Source organism: Ahaetulla prasina, chromosome 4, assembly GCF_028640845.1.
Source record: "Ahaetulla prasina isolate Xishuangbanna chromosome 4, ASM2864084v1, whole genome shotgun sequence".
NCBI classification, from domain to species: Eukaryota; Metazoa; Chordata; class Lepidosauria; order Squamata; family Colubridae; genus Ahaetulla; species Ahaetulla prasina.
In genome coordinates this window covers 136418062-136435037 of record NC_080542.1, presented here as the reverse complement: position 1 = coordinate 136435037, position 16976 = coordinate 136418062, and the positions used below count along the sequence as shown (strand labels likewise).

The 16976-nt window shown below is 36.9% G+C and overlaps 1 protein-coding gene across 3 annotated transcripts in view; it reads right to left on the bottom strand.

Annotated features, from left to right (window-relative positions):
- The window catches only part of VIPR2 (vasoactive intestinal peptide receptor 2), a 224647-nt gene that overhangs the window by 186873 nt on the left and 20798 nt on the right, over positions 1 to 16976 (bottom strand). For all 3 annotated transcript variants that reach the window (XM_058179768.1, XM_058179771.1, XM_058179769.1), the window contains one exon: positions 15091 to 15344. The gene's annotated coding sequence lies outside the window, so the exon portion shown is untranslated. The remainder of the gene's footprint in view (positions 1 to 15090; positions 15345 to 16976) is intronic.

The window sequence follows — 16976 nt, the reverse complement described above, 5'->3', positions numbered from 1 at the left end:
TTTATGTAAAGAGAAAGGTTGGGAATGGTTGCAGAGTTCTCTATCTTAAATACCTCCCTTGAAAAGTTAACTTGGCACAAAATACAAACTATCATTCTAGTGTTTTATCTTCTAAAAGTGATTTTATGGTATTGGAATTAGATTTTTTACTGTGATTTTATGGCAACTGCACGATTAATTGGATTGACTTTATAAGACATTATAAGAATTTTAGTTAAAGAGCAGCTAATGAGAAACTTGGATAAATCAAAGATAGAGCTATGTGGTTTATAGTATAATATACAGCTTTTTGGAACTTATCCGACTTTCTGATATATTTAAAAAAGGGAGGCTTGGTCGAAATTGTGCACTAAATCAGGTTCATAGATTGCTCTCGCAGTCTTAACACCTTCTCTAAATAAATAGGGCCAAAGGGCATTACAAGTATGAATATGCTCGTTTTATTTTTGTAGAAAATGAGTTGTGATGAACTGGGGAATTGCTCTGCATTAGCAGAAGGGTCACAATGCAAATTGCTGCATTACCCATAGAAAATTTTACCAAGCTAAACTACCTTCTCCAAAATAAACATTTAGAGAAATGGCCTGGAGAATTCAATAGGAATCAAGATTTGTAACATCTTTTAAACAAATTTTTGGAAAAAGTTCATATTGCAATGGAAATTTTCATATTCTTTTTTATAAGTATACTCTAAGGCTATTCTGTCAGATCATTTTCTTACTGTTTTCACATTTTGTACTAACTATAGATATGATGTTACCATTTTATGTCAAATGGACTCTTTTTAAAAAAAGTATACATATCTAGGATTCAGGCTAGCCTTTCCAACTTGGTGTTTTCCAGATGTGATACAATTCCCAGAATTATAGGTCAGCAAAAGTTGGGAATTTCTACCAGCTGCAATCAAGAGAAATCTAGTAGCTCAAGGATGGGCTTGGAATTTGTTAAGATATTTAAATTTAATAGCTGGAGCAGTGGGATTGTGCAGTAAACCAGAACACACACAGTTATAACTGCTTGGTTGAAGAGTGCTGGCTCCTGCGTCAGGCAATCTGCACTTGCTATGGGTGTGGAGGGGGAGTTTCCCTTTTTTCCCGCCTTTTTTCTTCTGTAATTTACCTCATGATTTACCTCATGATGCTCCCGTTTGCCTGACTATCCTGTTTGATGTATATATATATAGATGTAAAATATAGTTATACAAAATTACAAGTTCCTGTCAGCATCTCCGGCTTCATTTGGACACCTGCTGTGTAATTTCCTGACAGAATTCTAGATATAATACCAACCTATGCAAAGGCAATTTATGTCAGCAAAACTGTCCGTTAGAACAGCTGTTTGGGACAAAGACAATGTTTACATTTATTGATGACTGGAAATGCCTCATAGATTTTTGTATAAAACAGAAAAATGAACATAAGATTTTAATGAGAGTAGGTTATAGAAGTAAGAAAGTTAAGTTGTAACCACAAGAGTAAGAGGTAAATTTATAATTGTAATTATCACTGCTGTAAACAAGTTTGGAAGCTACATCTTTATATCTTTTTCTTTATTTTTAATTTATCTTTTATATCCCCCTCCTTCTTGCACTTTTTATTTTCTCTTTGCTTTCTTTCTTTTCTTATTTTATATTATTCTTTCCTTTCTTTTAAAAATCTTTAATAAAAATGATAAAACAGAACACCTGCTTGGGCCTTAGAATGAGTTGATTAGAGATACATATGGTATATTTCTGAGGAATGAGTGTATATATGTATATATGTATATATGTATATATGTATATATGTATATATGTATATATATATGGGCAACCTAAATCTACCTCTCATTAACTGGATAACTAATGAATGTACAACTGATTCAATCCATACTACACTATACAACGCTGTTACAAACCTAGGTCTTGAACAACTTGTAACTAACAATACAAGTCTCAACAACTGCCTTGATCTCATCTTCTGCAACAACCCAAACTCAATTTATGGACTACAAATTAAAGAACCTTTTTCCACAACAGTGATCACTGCATGATTGATTTTCGTCTCAATATACGTCCATACTCAAATCGTCATAACAATAGTATCCCCATCTACAACTTCAAAAAAGCCAACTACGACCTTATAAACAACGATCTTTCATTTCTGGACTGGCAAAATCTGTTTGCAAACTGCATAACTGCTGAAGACCACTACAGAGTTTTCCTACTTGAAATCAATAGAGTCATCAAACTATATGTACCACAAATGACAACCATGATCAGGAAAAGCAAACTACCCATATCAATAAAAAAGCTTCAATCAAAAAAAAAATCCCTCTGGAAAAGAAACAAAAAAGGCTTTGTAGCAAATTTAAAAAACCGCTACAGAAATATATGCAACCAAATAAAAACTGAATGCACAAATTACCACACCAAACAAGAAGAGGACCTTCTGCGCACAAATTCCAATCGTGCCTTTTATAATTTTGTTAACAATAAACTTAAAGACACAAGATCCATCCCACCACTAAAAGATTCTAACAACAAAGAATGCAATGACGAAACAGTTAAAGCCAACCTCTTCAACATATTCTTTGGCTCAGTTTTTGTTAATAGCGATGACACATATCCAACATTCCACAAACGTACCAGCAATGAACATGATGACTTAACTCATATAGACTTCACAGAAGAAAATGTTGGAAAAGCTCTTCATAACATAAAACCATCGCTATCTATTGGACCCGATGGACTATCTATCAAATCCTGTTCCTGTCAAGAGTGGCGTTCCTCAAGGCAGCGTTCTTGGACCAACACTCTTCATACTATACATTAATGATCTTTGTGACCATATCTCAAGTAATTGTGTTCTCTTTGCTGACGATGTCAAACTATTTAACACCACTGATAATACATCTATCATTCAAAAAGACCTTGATCATCTAACCGCTTGGTCTAAAACTTGGCAACTCCAAATCTCAACCAGCAAATGCTCAGTCTTACATATAGGAAAAAAGAACCCAAACACTAAGTACTCGCTTGATAGACATTACCTCACAGATGACCCCCATCCCGTTAAAGACCTTGGAGTTTTCATGTCAAATGATCTAAGTGCCAAAGCCCACTGCAACTACATAGCAAAAAAGGCTCTAAGAGTTGTAAACCTAATCTTGCGTAGCTTCTTTTCCAAAAACACTACACTACTAATCAGAGCATATAAAACATTTGCTAGACCAATTCTAGAATACAGCTCACCTGTTCGGAACCCTCACCATATCTCTGACATCAATACAATTGAATGTGTCCAGAAATATTTTACAAGAAGAGTTCTCCATTCCTCTGTAAACAACAAAATACCTTATCCCACTAGACTTGAAATCCTGGGCTTGGAAAACTTGGAACTCCGTCGCCTTCGACAAGACCTAAGTTTAACTCATAGAATCATCTATTGTAATGTCCTTCCTGTCAAAGACTACTTCAGCTTTAATTGCAATAATACAAGAGCAACCAATAGATTTAAACTTAATGTCAACCGCTTTAATCTAGATTGCAGAAAATATGACTTCTGTAACAGAATCATCAGTGCTTGGAATACTTTACCTGACTCTGTGGTCTCTTCTCATAATCCTAAAAGCTTTAACCAAAAACTTTCTACTATTGACCTCACCCCATTCCTAAGAGGACCATAAGGGGCGTGCATAAGCGCACAAACGTGCCTACCGTTCCTGTCCTATTGTTTTTCTTTTCTTCTTCCTATATATATATATATATATATATATATATATATATATATATATATATATATATATATATATATATGCTTATACCTTTATATACTATATAACCTTTCTGTATGATAGTTACATATATTGTTGTGACAAAATAAATAAATAAAATAAATAAATAAATTTGGTATGTCACATCAACTGTGCTGCTGATAACACTGCATTTATATACTTTCTTACTAAAACTTGATCTGGCTCAGCCTAGTTATGACATCACTGGATCTGTCAAATATCCATATTTAAAAACTCACAATGTTTGTTTTCATTTATTTTTCTTGGTACGGGAATCCATGACAAACTTCATAACTTTTGTGAAATTATACATAGATTATAAATATTAGCAATGCCAAAACAAGTGTGTGGAACAATTAGTACTACACAGCACAAGTCTGATTTATATATATATTGAGAAGCCTGGGAGAAAAAAAATCCTTGTCTAAATTTTGCTTTTAGCATTCAGCAGACTCATAGACCAACCATGTGCTTTTGCGGTGACATTTATTATATTATGGCCTCATTTTTAATTGTTCATTTTCTGCTAGCAAAATGAAAAATTATTTTACTTAATCCTCAGTAAGTGCCTATCTTTAAGTGCCTATCTTGTTTGATTCTGAGGACATTTGGAGGTGCCAAATGTGTACCCATCATGACCCTCTTCATGTACAAGTTTCCACTATTTTACAAGAAGCAGTCAAAGAAATGAAATGAAAACCAGAAATATGCAGCATACTATATAAGCAAACTGCATAGGGAAAGAGAGGATGGATGATGTTATATGACCACATGTGTAACCTTTCTGGATGTGCTTACTTGGGTTCACATGTCATTAGTGGAAAACTGGAATACTTTGTATTCAGTTTTGAGGTGCAAAACCTCATAACTGTTATGAGGTCATTACATACAGCTTCTATCACTTTATATCTATCCACTGCTTTCTCAGACTTACTCTGGACTGGACTATCCAAATGCAGAATATGGTCTTTGAAACTTTATGACTTAGGGTCCTGCTGTAACAGAATTATAGGTAGTCCTCGATTTTTAACCTGAGGGTACACAACATGCTAAGCGAATATGGAGAAATACAGAACCCAGCTCATCTGCTGTTATGTCGGCTACTATTACTGCTTCATTCTGCAGTTTAACATTTGATTTAGACATAGAAGACGAAGAAGAATTCACAAATGCAATTGGAACCAGAATTTTTGTTGTTGAGCAAGGTAGTTGTTAAATGAATGGTGCCTGATTTTTGCCATGAGTATTAAGCAAACCACTGCAGCTGTCATATGTACTGTATCTCTATTTTTCTGTAAATTTTAGGAAATATTTCATATCCCTAAACTTTCTTTGATGAAGATTCCATTTTTCCAATGGAAATTGACATTACCATTTATTTATTATTTATTTATTTATTATTCATATTTGTATACCGCCCTATCTCCCGAAGGACTCAGGGCGGTTCACAGGCATATAAAACATTTATATACAAATTAAAATAATCATTAAAAAACTTATTCTAATGCCCAATTATTAAAAATAGAAATATAAATATTAAAACCAATTTAAAACCCCTAAAATTTAAAATCTAAGCCAGTCCTGCACAGATGAATAGATGTGTCTTGAGCTCGCGACGGAAGGTTCGGAGGTCCGGAAGTTGACAGAGTCCTGGGGGGAGTTCGTTCCAGAGGGTGGGAGCCCCCACAGAGAAGGCCCTTTCCCTGGGCGTTGCCAGACGACACTGCCTAGCTGACGGCACCCTGAAGAGTCCCTCTCTGTGAGAGCGCACGGGTCGGTGAGAGGTATTCGGTAGCAGTAGGCGGTCCCGTAAGTAACCCGGCCCTTATGCCATTTAGAGCAGGGGTCACCAACCTTTTGGACCTCAAGGACCACTAAATTCATAATTTTCAATCCCGCGGACCACTAATATGATCTGCCTAATGACCAACTGGGTGGGCATGGCTAGGTGGGCATGTGACTGGGTGGGCATGGTCAACTCGATGCCATTCATGTCAAGGGGCGCCTTGCCCCTCCCTTCCCAGCCACTCCTCGTCTGCCCACTTGGGCTCTTCTAACAGTTTTTGGTCGGGTAGGTGGGTGTTGATACAAATAGCTTAATAATGTTGCCATTATTTCATTTAAGAAATGTTACTGCTCCTCTCTTCTCCAAAATTAGTTTAATTGTCTTCTACTACATCTTCCTCTAGACTCCATAAATTATGTATTATCTGCCTCTTGCAGCTTGTTTATATCACATGACTGGATCATCATTATGGGAAGATAAATACAAAGAGATCAGCCAATCAATCTGAAGATGATAATTTGATGGTGCTAAGAAGTCTGAGAAAAATATCCTTAGAAGGGGGGGCACAAAGAGGCCACATCAGGAATAATATCACAATTTTTCACAATTTCCAGGTAGACTTCACTTTGACCACTGAATGAGATAAAAGCGAGAACTGAAATGTTTTCAACATCACTTGCAATTTAAAAGTAGAACTTTTGCAATCAAAGATTAATTTCAACGAAAGACTACACTAAGACTATAAATAGTGGTTTCAAAATCATAATAAATTAGTTCATGCAACACACTGAATCACACTCAAACCATGTTGTACTTTAGCATTGTAATTAATTTAATAAATTTTGTTAACAAACTATATCTTATGGTACATGAAAACGAAATAAAATGTATATCCATTCCAGTAGAAGATTTCCAACCCTTTGATTGTGTGACCTGTTACTTTCATACTTTGCAGTCTTAATTATGAGGTATCATTAGTGGCTTGTTTTAAATAATGTAAAGGAAGTATTTACAATAGTATTTCTCATGAGGATATAATATATTTGGGGCATGGATTCCAAATTCCCTGGAAGATGTTAAATGGAATTGTTAGAATTATTGCAACCTCCAATTTTTTTTTAAATATATTCAAAGCAAAGCCCATAACTATCATAAACTATTCCAGCTACATTGTCTATCAGGAAATTACCACTCTCATTTTTATTGGAATTGAACTCACAACTATTCGCCCTCCTAGGTATTGTATTAATATATACAATGTCTTAGGAGCTATGCAGTAAGTGATAAATAGAAAGTCTCAGAATGATATTGACAGTTTCTAAAATGAATTCCCATCCTAATCCGGAATCTCTCTGTTCTGCGACTTTAAGGCAAGCTGGGCTGTAGTAGATATCATTTTTAGGATAGTTTATGTCTTTTCTGTGACAGATCTTGGTGGCTCTAGTTTCAAAATTTTGGATTATGCTACATCTAAGAATCTAGGGAAGTATGCTAAATTTATGCTAGATAGCATAGGAAATATGTAAGGAAAATCTTTTCAGATCTTCTACTTCATATTTTCTATTAGATTTCTGGCATCTGTATTTGCAGAAAACATACTTCAAGAATGACTTGGGATTCACATTTGGCTCATAATCTAGGATTCATTCTCCCCTCACTTCAATGCTAAGAGATTTATTTATATAAATCTTATTTTTTTAAAATTCCAGAGATTATGAGTGAAATAATTTAAAATTCCAAAGAATTGTGTCTTTATACTACTTACTGTAACACAACATAAATTAAAAATGTTATCGCATTTACAACAATCTGAAATATTATTCACTGTTTTTCCAAAGGAAAAAAGATGGGGGAAATCAAGCTTCCAAGAATCTATTGCTAAGGTTGAACATTTAGAAATATACCCTTATTCTTATATCTCACTAAAGCTTTGCCAGAATGATAAAACTGAATTGTTTGTATGCCTGCATATAACATATGCAAATGAATTACACAAGTATACCATACTAGATATTTTGGAATTTAATTTTCAAAGTGACAGAAAGGAAGTGATGGGACATTAGGAAGAAATAATTACTTAGGGCATTTTCTCAAATGCAAAAAAAAACATATATACATTTTAAAAATTAGCTTCCTTTGTCTTATGGCCAATTTATTTTTGCCCCTGTAATCTGATTACTTAATCTGTCAGAATGTCAGGACGTGGTTAGCTTCTAAAGCTAATGCATTGTATGGAGTCATCTGTACATACATGGAAGAGTCCACAAATTCAATCCCTGGTACAGAAAGAGTTTGAACCCCATAGAATATCATATGGATAGCATCCATCTACCTATTTTTGAATATAAGTAAAACATTTTCTCCTCCCAAAACAAAATTTTGGGTAACATTTTTAATGTAAGACTAAAATGCTGCAATTCCACTTTCTTCTGATGGTTACTTCTATCTAAATCAGAATGTGTGCTATTATTTTGATCTTGGAGAATAAATAATGAATTATGTGAAGACCTTTCTTTCCATCATCCATATTTTGATCTGGATTTTTTAGGTTGTACCGCTATTCCCCCCCCCCAAATCATATTTGTGTAGCCATGTCTGATGATTTTTCTAGAGTTCCATGAATTAATGAATTAATTAATTAATGGAACCCAACATACAGAAGAAGAAGAAGCAATTGCCCCAGTATCATGAGCTGCCACATTGACTAGCTGTCACTCTCTGCTGTTTTTTTAGAGAGGTCACCAGGACCAATTGTTCTGAGAAATCAAAGTGATGGCTGTCATCTTCACTCATAGTTACTGCATCCATCTGATACGCTCCTCACTTGGTGAGACCATTGAAATGAAGTGCCTTGTGAGAGGAACAACAAGACAATGGATTAAGCAGATAATGGTTCCTCTCTCAGGCAAGCTACTTTTATCATTGTTGACCATTATAAGTGTAACAAACATTAATGACAGATGTTTTTCTTCTATCCCTTTCCCCTTCCTCTTCATTCCTTTTCACTTTGGTGTTGTGCATCTTTTTAGCTTGTTAACTTTGTTTTGGGTTATTATCTAGGTTACTATGGGAACCTTCCTGGCTGAAAAGTAGATTTAATATATCAAATAAATATATAAATAATTTAATAAAATTGTTGGACAAAGTTACATCAAGTTTGCAAGTTCCAATCCTTGGGAAGAAAGACTGATAATATATCTGTCATAAAAAGGAAGGGGGAATCCAAATTCAGTCCCAATAATTGACTTACTTCCTTCTCACTTTGTTAATACTTCCTGCAAAGGATTAGCATCCCAGCCAAAGCATACATTTCAAATGCTTCAGAAGGCTATTTATCTTGCATACATCTCTATATTGTAAATATTTGCAACGAAGAGTTTTATAGGTGAAAACACAACTGGCCTGTGTATATAAAAAGCATGAAGCAACGTAAACTGGAAACATCTATGGGGAACAGAATTTTTCATTTCCCTGAAAGATGATTTGACAGTGGTGACCTTTACCATTCACCAAATGGCAATGTTGCGAGTTGCAAATATGCTGCAAAACCTTTATGTTTAACATGATATTTGACAATTATTGCCTATTGAGACCAGAGTGTTGCTTTTAATTGTGCAAATAAGCAAAATATTTTTGAAGAAAGGTAGGCACCATTGTCCTTTTATAGTTAGGGAGGGGAAAAAAAACCCTAAATATTCTGTCTGTTGACTATTTAACAGAAGTTGATAAGTGAATCAAAAATAACTATCCAGAATTAGGAAGAAACAGGATTATCACATCTAAAGCTCTCCTGTTTGCCATTTGTAGCCTTCAATTGGGTAAAATGGTGCATTATAAGGTAACATTTTTTCAAGAAGGTACTTCAAATGGATTAATGTGCAGAATGCATCCAAAATCTGATATGATACCCATATCCAAATTGACGTCCCACAGGACGTCAATTTGGCAAAGATAAGGCTGCTTTAGCATCAATAGGCTGGCTATGCCTTCCCAATGCCACAGTAAGACATGATCAGGTGATCATCATTTTAAATGCTTCTGACCAGCTTCCCAGAAGAAAAGTCAGCAGGGAAGTTGAAAGCCACTCCTGCTCCCATTGCTGTTTTGCTCCCCTGTGATCATTCTATTTCTTTGCTTAGGTAAGGAATCTCAAAGGTGCTTTTTCAGGAGGCAACTGGACTTTCTTGTTTTTTCTTTTGAAGACATTTCGCGTCTCATCCAAGAAGCTTCTTCAGCTCTTGATAAGATAGCGGGAAATGGAAGGATTTATATTCTTTGCAGACAGCTGGTCATTTGCATCCTTTCAGAGGGTCATTTCAGAAGCACTTGGAGGTTTATCTGTGTCCTCAGGGTCACCCGAGTAGTGGTCCTGGTCCTAGTCCTGTAGTCTGCAATTTCCCCCCTCTCCTCTGGAAATCCATTCCTACTTCCACACCATTCAAAGGGTGTTCATCCCAAATTGTATAGCTAAAAGTCTGTAGAGATTCTCAGTCATCCAGGTCATGGTTGTCCCAAAGGTGCTTTTTGTCCCAAAAGGATGCAAAAGACCATCTGTCTGCAAGGAATACCTTACATTCCCCGCTATCCTGTCAGAGCTGAAGAAGCTTCTTGGATGAAATGCGAAATGTCTTCAAAAGAAAAAACAAGAAAATCGAGTTGCTTCCTGAAAAAGCACCTTTGGGACAATCATGGATGACTGAGAATTTCTACAGACTTAGGTAAGGAAATATCTCTGAAACAATGACCCAAGAGCTTATAGGTTGTCTACTGATCTTTCCAAATATGGTTTGAAGTGTATGAAGCCTATTGTTCCAGCATTCCTAATCAATATGATCTGGAAAATTATGGGTACTACAATGTCTATTCAACCAAAGGGCATCAGATAGACAAAACTACAACTTCCTATTAGAAAGAATTCCATGTATCTGAAAATAGAAAACAGAAGTAAAATTTTAGAAAGTGAGAAATGAGAGTATGTCACTACAGTTGATTTTCTTATAAAGGACTACGTAGTCATTGTAAGTATGCTGTTTAACTCCCAAAAAGCATAGCCAACATGGCCAGAGAGAAGAGACTTCAGCCACTAAAAATAAGGGCTTATTATTGCGCTCAGCAAAGAACTGAAATATAAAGGCAAGACAGTCTCTTATGACCCAAAAGTCACAACATCAAGGCTTTTAATAGTTATATATAACCAGAGGCAATTTTTATGTTGATTCAGCTTTTGGCAAGCTAATTGTGACTTGATTAATTTCAGAAGCCATCTTTAGCATTACTTCAATGTAAGTAACTCAGTACTTCCAGTAGCTAATATATGGTAAACATTTATGAAGTGGTATTTAATCAGTCTAATCTGGCATTTGGATTTGAACAATGGCTAACATAATGGCTTCAGGAAAATTAAAGAGATGCACTAACAATTGGCAATTAAATGTTCATTACTTATGTTTTCGTCTGCTATTGAGTTAATCTTCAATTTACTGTAGGTTAATGACAGTTATACTAAAGGTGTACAACTACCTATAAAGGGTGCTTTTCAGCCCATAAAGCACTTCTGACCATAGCAAAACATCACACGCTGCCTGCAGTCACATGACTGCATTCCAGGTGTTTGGCAATCTGTTTACATTTACAATTGGTACACTTAGAATTACTCCACAATCATATGATCGCCAGCTGCACTCTTCTCTGCAATTTCCTCCCAAAAATCATTGGAAAAGCCTTCAAGAAAGGTTGCAAGTGCAGGGGACAGCAGGGGACTCCTGACCCAGCCATCCAAGATAGTCCTTGGTCAGCTGTGGAGCCTACCAATTGTGCAAAGCTGCCATGACCCTGAAGGCCTTTAGGTTGCCCCCTACTTAATCATCTATCCAAGTATGGAAGCTCTCAGCCAGCTCCAGGATTTAGCAGTGGACAACTTACATTCCTGGTTTTCTGCATTTTCTGAAGACGTGCCTACGTGATGGGAGTCAGGTTTTCCTACAAAGGTTGCCTCATGCCATTCTGCAAACAGGCTTATGATGTTTTAGAAGCATCTTTATTTATGAGAATAGCACCTGCTTGAAGGATACCATAGAATTTTGTTCATCATGTTTGGTGCAACTGATCCCTTGCTATAAGCATTTTTATACCCAAAATCTGGTGTCTTTTTTGTTATCGTTCCTTTGGAACAGCTTTGAGTTTAAGGATATGCCTGAATTGCATTTTCTATTATCTTTGTTGTAGGCAAACCATTTACTTTGCAGTTAAAGTATATATGCTTCAAGTTGCCTTGAGGCAGGAAGGGCGGCCTATAAATTTTATAAATAATAAACAAGCACACACTTTTCTAATAAAGATGATATCTAGAGCAGCGGTCACCAACCAGTGGTCGGTGGACCACTGGTGGTCCTCGAGAAAATTTTGGTGGTCCCCAGAAAAATTATTTGCATTTTTTATATTGCACTAAATCAGGGGTTCTCAAACTACGGCCCCTAGGCCAGATACATGCAATGAACATTTGTGTTGCTCAGAGAGTCTCCCCCTTCGGGGAGCCTCTTTTTGTGAGAGTCGGAGTGGGGCAGAAATTCCCACTTGGGGTCTGCTCCAGCCTCCTGTTGTGGGGCTTTTGGCAAAGGCTGGAAGGAAGGTGGCAAAAAGCTGGAGGACCTTGTTCCAGTGGGACTGCATCATGGTCTAGAACTGACTGACCATCTCAGCCTGCTGAGCCTCCAGGCGCTGGCACCTGGCCTTGTACTCCTGCAGGTCTTTCCTCTGCTTGGAAAACCTATGCTCGTAGTCCTCAGTGAGGTGCTTCTGCTGAGCCTTCTCGGTCAGATCCAATTTGAACTGAGCTGTTTTGCCAACTCTTTCTCATGATGGCTGCTTAGCTCCACCAACTGCTTCCTGCCAGGCGAGGAGCGGCGAGTAGAGGGGTGGCAAGGCACCCCTCAAAGTGACTGACATCGAGCCACACCCACCCAGTCACATGACTACCTTGCCATACCCACCCAAGCAGATCATATTAGTCCGCGGGATTTAAAATTATGAATTATGAATGTAGTGGTCCCTGGGGTCCGAAAGGTTGGTGACCTCTGATCTAGAGCATAACTGACTGTACACACTTCAAAGCCCACTACAGTACAAGTTAGTCCTCGACTTATGACAATTGGAACCAGAATTTCCATTGCTTAACCTAGGCAGTTGTTAAATGAGTTGTGTCATACTTTATTTTTGCCTTTTTGCTAGGCAAATTACGGCAGTTCTTAAGTGAATCTGGCTTCCCTCGTTGACTGCTTTTTTGGGAGCTGGCAATCACACATGGGATGCTGTAACCACTGTATAAGCACCCTGATTGCCAAGCATCCAAATTTTTTTTTTTTTTTTTTTTTTTTTACATTTATACCCCGCCCTTCTCCGAAGACTCAGGGCGGCTTACAATGTTGATCACATGGCTGTGGGGATGCTACAATGGTTCAAATACAAGGACGGGTACAAGTCACTTTTTTCAATGCCATTGTAATGTCAAATGATCCCTAAACAAATTACATTATGACATTTTTTCCAGTTGCCTTTGCAATATGAAGCTTACGCGCTTTTTTTACAGATTCTACAATTACTTTAACCTAGATTTTATCCCATCAAAGGTAATTTCCTCGTTTTACTCCCTTCATCTCTGATAATCATTAATATTACCCGTCACCTTTAGAGTAGAAAGTTATGTATTATTTCTTCTTTCTCCTAGCATACTGACAATGTGGGAGTAGAAACTTTCTGATACCTTCTTTGGGTCAAGATGTTTTATTCATCTAAAAAGAACAACTAATTTCCTGTGTTTTGTTCCAAGCATTTTGCCACAGCACAATCATGTTAATAGAAGGGGAAAGAGTTATAATTTAAGTACGCCCTTGGAGAATTCTGAATTGTGGTAATAATGTCTCCTGAGAACTGGGGGTTGACTCATCCATTTTCAAGTTCTGGTGCTACATTGGGAAGATTTGCATCCAATATGGATTGCTGTCTTTGTGTGCTTCTGTCTCTGAGAATTAGATCAAGTGACATGACCTCTATCTACTAGAAATTTATTTCAATACAAGAATGTTCATACTTTTCATTGTCTTGCAATTTTGTTACCAATAAAGCTGGTCTGAATTATTAAATAAGAGTATCTCATTAAGGGTATGTTCATCTAACCAATGTATAATGTGCCCTGTATTTCCTGAAGCTTTGGGGGTTTTTTTCTCTGAAAACAATAGCTGATGAGCAGTTAAAGAAAAACAATTTAAATTGCACCCCAAGTTATTTTTCCTAGTTAGTTAACACCGGTTCAGATTTCAAATGTGACATCTTTCCACTTAATAATATGAAAGAAAGACGGACAAAGGTACAGTGCAGTTATGTAGATATTTAAAACCACTTTTTTTTTTGCTTCCTTACACTGCCATCTTAAGGATGAAGATGGTAAAGTAACTTTAGCTTAGGATGTGGGGAAATGTTCTATAGCATTTCTGCATCAGTGGAATATTCAATGAAATGCAATACTTAAGAGACCTGAAACAAGTACAGAATGCAGAACAATTGATAGTACCATAATTGTAGTTCACAGTGGCTATAGACAGATGCAAGGAACAGTATATGATAAACCTTTTCTTAGTTTTGAATTCCATTGCTTAAAGACTGCATAAATCTATTTGGAAATTTCTCAATTACATGATGTGATCTCTATTACTTTTCAGATATCTTCCTAAAAATGCAGTCCTGTGACCAGAAATGTGTTGCTTTGCTAGATTCTACTTTTCAAAAAATCCAAATACAAGTAGTTCTTGACTTATGACAACTGGGACCAGAACTTATGACACAAAGCAATGCAATCATTGAATGAGTTGTATCTGATTTACGTCTTTTGCTGCAATCGTTAAATGAATCCCATGATTGGCTTCCCCCAATCAGACCCCCATAGACTCTACTTGTCGGAAGTCCCCTTGCAAATGGAATCACTTGATCTTAGAATGCTGTATCTGCTGTAACAGACCTTAAACGAATGGTCTAAGTTGACAACTACCTGTCAAATTTGATGGGTTTTTTTCTGATTCTTTCTTTCTTCACATTTAGCACACACTATCCACAATAGTCCCAATGTTATTTAATATTTATATATATCCGAGATGTTAGACATAGGAACAAATCAGTGGTGGGTTTCAAAAATTTTTACTACCAGTCCTACCATTGGCTTGCTTGGTGGGCGTGGATTGCTGGTCATGTGACTGAGTGGGCGTGGTCAGTTTGAAGTCACTCATGGCCATGGCCACTCAAGTCACATGACCACCCCACCTAGTCACGCCAAAGAAAAAAGTAGGAAAAAAAATTGAATTTCTATCTATCTACTTATTTTCTGCTCAGACCTGGCCTAATCTATCAAAGGCCTCCTCCTGCATGCTGCCCTGCCTCCCTTCACCGGTTGCACATGTTGCTCTGTTTCGCCTCCTTCAGCGGCCCTGGCCCTAGCCCCATTTTCTCCCCCCCTCCACTGCCTTTATCTTTGGGCTGCTTACCTTCCTCCCACGATGGCTGGTCTGGAGTTCGGAAAGCAAGCTGACCTCCAGTAGTTTTTGGCAGCCTGCAGCCAGCTGCCGCAGCCAAAAAAAAGGCTTTTTCTTTTTTGATGCAACTGCGAGAAGCCTCTCAGCCGCCTCCTCTTTGCCAGCTGCTTCCAGGCAGTCATGCGAGCGGGCATGTTCTTCCTCAGCCTCATCGCCGTCCGACTCCGTTGCCAGCTCCACAGGCTGCTGGCGGACCACAACAATGTCTATTCAAACAGATACAAGCACAAATATAGCATAAATCAATATTTATGATAAGGTCCTAGTAATTCAGGTAAGTCCTCGACTTACAACCATTCATTTGGTGGCTATTCAAAGTTACGACAACACTGAAAAAAGTGACTCATAGTCATTTTTTACACTTACAACTGTTGTACCATCCCTGTGGTCATATGATCAAAATCTGGATGCTTGGCATATATTTATGATGATTACAATGTTCTGGGGTCATCTAAAAACGTTTTGCGACAAGCAAAGTCAATGGGAAGCCAAATTCACTTAAAAACCATATTACTAATTTAACAGCTGCAATACTTTACAGCTATGGCAAGAAAGGTCATAAAAGAACTTAATAACTGTCTACTTAGCAATGAAAATTTTGGGCTCAATCGTGGTGGTAAGTTGAGGAGTACCTGTACTTGTAATATGGCCACATTGTATGTCCTTCTTCAAAATGTACTAATTAATGGCTAAAATGTTTTCTTTTAGCCTCAATCTCTTCCCTTTCACATAGATCTAATCATTTTGATTTAACTGACAGGGTTGTTGTAAGAAATATAACTACAACATGTGGTCTAGTGGATAAGACGCTGGACTGGCATTAGGTAGATTTAGCATTTAGTTTATTTATTATTTATTTATTTAATTTGATTTTTATACCGCCCTTCTCCCGAAGGACTCAGGGCGGTGTCCTATAAGTTCCCTTATAGTCATAGGGGCTCTTTGGGGATAATGCTAGCCAGTCATTCTCTCTCCGTCTATCTTTTTTTACAGGATTGTTCTTGCAGAGAAAAGCTGGAGGAGGGAAAGCCATTTAAGCCAACTTGAATTCCTGAAGGAAAGGCAGGATGTAAATCTAACAAAAAAGTAAATATATGAAGGATTTTGAACCCTTAGAAGCATTCCATAAATGTCAAGTTTCTTCCTTCTTCTACATTCAGTTTATTTAATCATTTCCCTGGAGGAAGCAAAGTGAAGAAAGAAAGAAAATGTGATTTTTGCAGTTGCAGATTTATATTACTGATAGTCCTCGATTTATGACCATAACTGGGACTCGAATTTCTGTTACTAAGTAAGGGGGTTGTTAAACGAATCAAATCTGATTTTATTTTGCCTTTTTGTTAAGCAAATCACAGCAGCTGTTCAGTGAATCATGTGAATGTTAAGTGAATCCAGCTTCCCCTGCTGACTTTGCTTCTGGGAAGTCAGCTGAGAAGGTCGCAAATGGAGATCATATGGATGCTGCAAGTAGCATAAATACACACTGGTTGCCAAACAGCCACATGTTGATCACATGACTATTTGGATGCTGAAATCGACTGGTCATTTTTTCAGTGTTGTTGACACTTTTAACAATCATTAAATGCACCATTGTAAATCAACGACTATCCATATGCTTAATACAAGAGGTATACACATTTTCGAGATGCCAGTGATGGCAAATAAATTTCTGACATGGAATATTAATGGTTTGAATTCAGCACAGAAAAGAAGAAAAATATTTCATTATTTGAAACAATTTAAAAATGATGTGATTTGTTTGCAAGAGACACATATAAAATCATCAGATCAGAAATATTTGATTAACTCAAAATTAGGTAAACATTTTGTTTCTTCGT